This window comes from Phodopus roborovskii, unplaced genomic scaffold (genome assembly GCF_943737965.1).
Source record: "Phodopus roborovskii unplaced genomic scaffold, PHOROB, whole genome shotgun sequence".
NCBI classification, from domain to species: domain Eukaryota; kingdom Metazoa; phylum Chordata; class Mammalia; order Rodentia; family Cricetidae; genus Phodopus; species Phodopus roborovskii.
In genome coordinates, this window is record NW_026125576.1 from 229,347 (window position 1) to 237,322 (window position 7,976).

Below are 7,976 nucleotides of genomic sequence, written 5' to 3' on the forward strand. Positions count from 1 at the left end.
TGTGCACATACCCCCACGCATGTACATATACCCCCATGCGCATGCATATGCCACACACACATATTCACATACACCACACACACACATGCACATACCCCCTAATGCATTCACATGCCCCCCTACTCATGTGCACATACCACTTCACACACATGTGCACATGCCCCCTGTGGTAGTTTGAATGTAATTGGCCCTGATAATCCCATAATCTCATAGGGAGTGGCTCTATTAGAGGTTTGGCCTTGTTGGAGGAAGTGTGTCACTCGGCCGATTTCCTGTTGCCTGCAAGATGTAGGACACTCAGCTATTTCTCTAACACCATGCCTGCCTGCATGTCACCATGCTTCCAGCCATGATGGACTGAACCTCTGAAACTATAAGTGAGCCCCTCAATTAAATGTTTTTTTTTTAAATAAGAGTTGCCATGGTCATGATGTCTCCTTATAGCAATAAGAAACCCTAAGACACCACACACACACGCATGTGTACATATGCTCATATACATGTTCACATATTTGCCACACACAAGCACATACCCCCCATACATGCATATGACCCCCACATATGTATATACCCCTACACATGTGCACATACCACACATATACATGTGCATATACATCCACACACAGGCACATGCCCCCCACACACATGTGCACATAACCCACACATACCTGTGTACATGCCCACACATGCACATGCCCCCATACACACTCATACACACATACACCCTCATATGTGCACATATGCCTCCACACGCACACCACTCCCACACTCATGTGCACATACCCACACACACGTGCTCATATCCTACACACGCATGATTTAAAAAATATATAGACAGAGGTTCTGGTCCCACAGCTGATTAGTCCTGAATAAACACACAGAGACTTAATATTAATTATAAACTGTTATGCTGATGACTCAGGCTAGTTCTCTCTTAATTATTAACCCATAACTATCAATCTATGTATTTCTACATGGCCTTATCTTATCAGAGAACACCCGGTGTGTCCTGTCTTCCCAGTAGCTCTCTAGCCACCTCTCCCTCCTCCTTTTCCCATAATTCTCCTCTAGTAGCCCTACCTACCTATACCTGTTGCCTGGCTACTGGCCAACCAGTGTTTTATTCATCAACCAATAAGAGAAACATGTATAGAAACACATCCCCCATCAAAAATATGACCTTAAAAGAGTTTATAAAGATTTATAAGTGATTCTTAGATTTAAAAATCAATTAAAGCACCTTTCCCCTGGGCTCTACACTAGGGCCCACAGCTGTACTGAAGGCCAGAGAGATCCTAGAGACCCCAGGAAAGATACTGCCCATCACCCATTAAACACCTTTAGGCTTATCCAACAACCCAAGATTAAACCCCCACCCCTGGACCCCATATCCCAGCCTACTGCTTTGGCAGAAGTCTTTGGCTTTACCAGAAGCCAGGCAGGATCTAGAAGCCCCAGGCAAGACACAGCTTACCACCAGCTAACCCTCCTTAAAACCCACCTAATGACCCCAAACTGCTCCATACTAGGGTCTGAAGCCCTGGCAGCCTTATAGGAGGCCAGGTTGGTCCTAGAAACCCCAGGTAAGACAATGCCCACTGCCTACTGACCACAAAACCCGATTAAAGCCTTCCCAACAACCCCAGACTGCACACACACACACACCCACCCACACACACACACACACACCCACCCACCCACACACACACACACACACACACACACACACACCAACCCCCCATGCCTGGCTCCATATCAGTGTCTACAACTTCTGAAGAAAATTTCCACTTTATCAAATGAGCCAGGCCAGATCTAGGGACCCCAGGCCTACAACTTCAGAAAAAAAAAAAAAAAAAATCAGGTTTCCTGGAGCACAGGCCGGATCTAGGGACTCCAGTGTCAGGAGCTGTACTGGAGACCAATTGATCCTAGGTACCCCAGCAGCCAGACCAGATCTAGGAACCCCATTCTGCATCCCCTCCCTTGGGATCCATATCCTGACCTACAGCTTTGGAAGATGACTTCCAGCTCATCAGAGACCAGAGACCAGGCCAGATCTAGGGACCCATAGCCACATTAAAAACAAACAAACAAATACCAGAGAGAATGCCTTGCTGAACCTGAAGACACACTAGTCACCAGAACCCTTGGCCATTTAGGCCAGAAGACCTGACAGAAAAGAGAAACCAAGGAAAAAAATACCCATCCAACAAAGACAAATGCAGGAATCAACACCTAGACCTAAAATCATTCCAAATCCAGATACCTAAACCCCAGTGTTAGAACACATTCAATAACAGAAAAGGCAATATGCCATCACCAGAACCCAGCTATTCTACAAGAGCAAGACCTGAACAATCTAACATAGCTGAAACACAAGGAAATGACCTTAAAAATTACTTTATGAAGATGGTAGAAGTCCTTAAAGAGGAAATGAACAAATCCCTTAAAGAAATTGAGGAAAAGACAAACAAAAAGTTGGAAGAAATAAATAAATCCCTAAAAGAAAACCAAGAAAAAACAGATAAACAAAACTGTTCAAGACCTGAAAATGGAAATAGAAACAATAATGAAAACATAAACAGAATCCTGAAAATGGAAAATCTGGGTAAGCAAACAGGAATTACAGATGAAAGCATGACCAACAGAATACAAAAGATGGAAGAGAGAATCTCAGGTGTTGAAGATACCACAGAGGAAATAAGCCCATCAGTCAAAAGAAAAAGCTAAATCTAAAAAGTTCCTACACAAAATATTTAAGAAATCTGGGAAACTATGAAAAGACTAGTCATAAGAATAATAGGAATATAAGAAGGAGAAGAAACCCAGATAAAAAATGCAGAGAATATATTTAACAAAATCTAAGAACATTTTTCCAACCTAAATAAAGACATGCTTGTAATCATCAAAGCACTAAACATATAGAACAAAGAAATATTAAAAGCAGAAAGGGGAGAAAATCAAGTAACATATAAAGGCAGACCTATTATAATCACACTGAACTTTTCAACGGAGACCCTAAAGTTCAGAAGGGCTATTGTATACTGTGAAGACGTGGCACTTGGATTGGTTTAATAAAAACTGAACATCCCATAGCTATGCAGGATTTTGGGGACAAAGAGGACACTAAGAATAAGAAGGTGGAGATGCTAAGAGATAGGAAACAAGCAAGACATGCAGGAGGAGAGGTAACAGCCATGAACCACATAGCAGCACATAGATTAATAGAAAAGGGCTAATTAAAGTTATAAGAGCTAGGTAGAAACAAGCCTAAGCTATTGGCCAGCTTTCATAATTAATAATAAGTCTCTAGGTCATAATTGGGAAGCTGATGGTCCTGACCCACCCCCCCCCCAAAAAAAAAATCCACTGCAAAGGGTCTGGACTGATGTCCTGCAGACTCTAAGAGATCATGGATGTTAGCCCAGAATACTATAGCCAGCAAAACTGTCAGTCACCATAGATGAAGAAAACACGGTATTTCATGACAAAGTCAAATTTAAACAATATCTATCCACAAAGCCATCCCTATAGAAAAAGGGACTAGAAGGAAAACTTCAACCCCTGGAAGTTAACTATACCCACAAAAACACAGGCAACAGATAGTCTCACACCAGCAAAACCCAAAGATGTGAAACACACACACACACACACACACACACACACACACACTACCAACAACAATAACAAAATAATAGGAATTAACAATGTTGTTCTTTTGATACAGTTATTGCCTATGAAACACAAACATGAGACTCAGCACCCACATGGAGTTTATTGATAGAGGGGGATAGAAAGGGGGGTAGCTGGTGGCCAACCGAAAGCAGGGGGAGAGAGAGAGAGAGCACGAGCATAGCCCTCCAGCCTGACTGTAACTGGTTTTAACTTAGTAGGTTAGACTTACACCTGTAAAGGACAAAGAGGTAGAGAAAAACTCCCTTTGATAATAGAAGCTTAACCTTTATAATCAGTGTACAGGAAGGACTGGGTGGCATAAATATTTTGTTAGTTTGAAATAGACCTTTATAATCTTAAATGTTTACCATCATTTAAAGACACATAACAATGTAGAAATATTTGAGACTTAGTACAGCTGAATTTAAGTTGTATAGAGTTAGCTTACATTTACATATAAAGTTAAATTTAAATCACATGTACAGATATATTAAACAGGACTGGGTAAAAAATGAGAAGAACTAGAGTGTGAAGCTATGTGTAACATAGTCAGTGAAAAAGAAATTAGAGACAAAGAATAAAAGGCAAAAGGTAAACGAATTACAGGTTCTGTTGGTAGCAGAGGCTGGCTACACTACCTCTGCCTAGGTGGCTGATGTAGCAGAGGGAAGAACCATGGGGGGTGAGGCTAGGCCACATGATCAAGATGGCGGCTGCCATAAATACATTCCCAACAGCTGGCAGAAATCACAAAGTTTTGAGAAATAATTTTGTTGGCTTTTTTCTCTCCACGAGTGAGGCAGAAGGATTTGTGAAACTAACAGGACACCAGAGTCCAAGAGGTACAACATCCAAAAAGACCACCGTAGGTCTGAGAAATGTATGTACCAGTCTAAGGACAGTGCTAGGGTATAAAACCCGAGAGACCCCTCGTGGGTCTGAGAAACAAATGCACCGGTCAGCATGAGTGGTGCTAGGGCACAAAATCCGAAAACCTCATTGGTGGGGAAGAATGAAAAACTCTCAGAGTACCTTTAGCAGATGCTGCCTCAGCTCAGCCCACTGTGAGCCACTGGCATCTGCGCAGAGAAAAAAGAAAGGAGAAGGGCAGCAGAGAGGACAAACATGAGAGTGAGACATTTGAACTGGAGTATAAGATGCCTAGCAAAACAGGACACTTTCAGGAGGGAGGTTCCCGCCGAGACAGGCTGCAGCTGCAGCAGGCAGGAGAGTTTTAGCGTGGTGGGAAGAGAACAGAAACAAGTTTAGGGAAAGAGATTGTTTAGCAGAGAGGTAGAAAAAACTCCTTCCATCTACGTGTTCGCTGGCAGTAATGTTGGCCAATTTGACTTATTTTGTAGGGGACATCTAGGCTGGTTTATTTCCCATGGATGAAGTAAAAACTGGCCAATCGTTTTTGGAACTCACCAGCCAAAGAATGTAGCCAAGGGCAAAGTGCCTGATAAGGACTCAGCAGTCCGAAGGCAGGAAGGCTTGGAGCCGAAATCTGAACTCACCCATGGAAAATATCCCAGACCCCAAGGAAACGAGTTACTATGAAAAAGGGTATCTTGCCAAATTGTAGCCAGTGTGGGATGGTATTTCCAGCGAACGGTGGATGGAAGTGGACTGCTGATTTGGAATCAGGGTCCCTGAGTGTCTCTGGCTGGCCGCCTGCCAGACAGCCACCGAGTCCTCGAGGAGGGCTTGTCCGAGTTCCATGGCACCAATGTTGTTCTTTTGCTATAATTCTTGCCTAAGAAACACAAACACGAGACTCAGCGCCCACATGGAGTTTATTGATAGAGGGGAGAGAAGGGGGGAGGGGATAGCTGGTGGCCAACCAAAAGCAAGAGAGAGAGAGAGAGAGAGAGAGAGAGAGAGAGAGAGAGAGAGAGAGCAAGAGAGAAAGAGCAAGAGGGAGAGAGAGAAAGAGCAAGAGAGAGGTGTGCTTGCTTTAAAAGGGAAACTTGCACATGCATAACTGAGTCCCCTGCCAGCCAGGTAAAGCTTGAGCAGCCAGTTAAGTCATGACTTAGAGAAGACATGGCCATGAACATCCTGCCCATCATCAGGGGTCAGGGTCAGCAGACTGCTGGTTCCCAAAAAACAATCATTGGTAATTAATATCCCTGAATGTCAATGAACTCAATTAGCCAATAACTTTAAAGATGCAGGCTAATGAACTGGATGCATAAATAGGATCCAACATTCTTCTGCACACAAGAAACACAGCTCAATATCAAAGATAGACAGGATAAAGGTTTGGAAACAGAGTTTCCAATCAAATAGACCTAAGAAACAAGCTGGTATAACTATACTAATATCTAACAAAATAGACTTCCAACCAGAATTAACCAAAAGAGATATCGAAGGACATTTCATATTCATCAAAGGAAAAAAACATCAAGATGATGTCTCAATTCTGAACATCTATACCCCAAACATAAGGGCGCTCACATTTGTAAAAGAAACATTACTAAAGTTTATCACACATGGAACCCCACACAATAATAGTGGGACACTGTAACACCCCACTCTCACCAATGGATAGGTTTTCCAGATAGAAATTTAACAGAGAAACAACAAAACAGATGTTATTACTCAAATGGACCTAACATATATTTACAGAACATTTCATTCAAATACAAAAGAGTATACCTTCTCACCACTTCATGGAACTTTCTGCAAAATTGCCATATACTTGGCCACAAAAGCAAGTCTCAACAGATACAAAAAAATTGAAATCCCCTTGTATCTTATCAGACTACCATGGATTAAAGCTGAATAACCCTCTACTGAGTTATCACTGAATCAAGGAAGAAATAAGAAAGAAGTTAAAGATTTCCTAGAATTCAATGAACATGAATGTACAACATACCCAAACTTATGAGACACAATGGAAGTAGTGCTAAAAGGAAAGTTCATATCACTAACTGCCTCCATGAAGAATTTGGAGAAATCTCACACTACCAACTTAACAGCACATCTGAAATCTCTAGAACAAAAAGTAGCAAACACATCTAAGAGGAGTAGATGGCAGGAAATTATCTAACTGGGGGCTGAAATCAATAAAATAGAAACAAAAAGAACAATACAAAGAATCAGTGCAACAAAGAGTTGATTCCTTGAGAAAATCAACAAGGTAGACAAACCCTTATCCAAACTAACTAAAAGACAGAAAGGGAATATCCAAATTAACAAAATCAGCAATGAAGGTGGGGACATAACAGACTAGGAAGAAGTACAGAGAATCACCAAAAACCTCTACTCTTCAAAATTGGAAAATCTAAAAGAAGGACAAATTTCTTGGTAGATACCACTTACCTAAGTTAAATCAAGATTAGATAAAAATTTAAATAGACAGAAAACCCCTAAGAATATAGCAGCAGTCATTAAAAGTTTCCCAACCACAAAAAGTCCATGGCCAGATGCTGTTAGTGCAGAACTATACCAGACTTTCAAAGAAGAGATAATACCAATATTCTTCAAATTATTCCACAAAATACAAACAAAACAAACATTGCCATTTTTTTCCTATAAGGCCACAGACACCCTGATACCCAAACTGCACAAAGATAGAACAAAGATAATTACAGACTAATTTCATTCATGAACTTAGATGCAAAAATACTCAATAAAACACTGGCAAACCAAATCCAAGAACGCATCAAAAAAAATCATCCATTGTGACCAAATAGGCTTCATCCTCCATCCCAAAGATGTAGGGATAGTTCAAGGTTTGAAAATATATCAATGTAATCCACCATATAAACAAAGTGAAAGAAACAACACATGATCATCTCATTAGATGCTGAAAAAAAATCTTTGACAAAATCCAACACACCTTCGTGATAAAAGTCTTGGAGAGATCAAGGATACAAAGGACATACCTAAACAAAATAGAACCAATATAAAGCAAGCCAATTGACAACATCAAATTAAATAGAGAAATTCAAAGCAATTCTACTAAAATCAGAACAAGACAGGCTAACCACTCTCTCCATACCTACTTGAATACAGTACTTGAAGTTCTAGCTAGAGCAATAAGACAACTAAAGGAGATCAAGGGGATACAAATTGGAAGAGAAGAAGTCAAGTATCATTATTCACAGATGATATGAGAGTATACATAAGCTATCCCAAAAACTACCAGGGAACTCCTACAATCGATTAACACCATTAGTGAAGTGGATGGATACAAGAGTAACTAAAAACAAAACAAAACAAAAAAATCAGTAGCCCTCTAATATACAAATGATAGATGGACTGAGAAAGAAATCAGAGAATCAACACCCTTT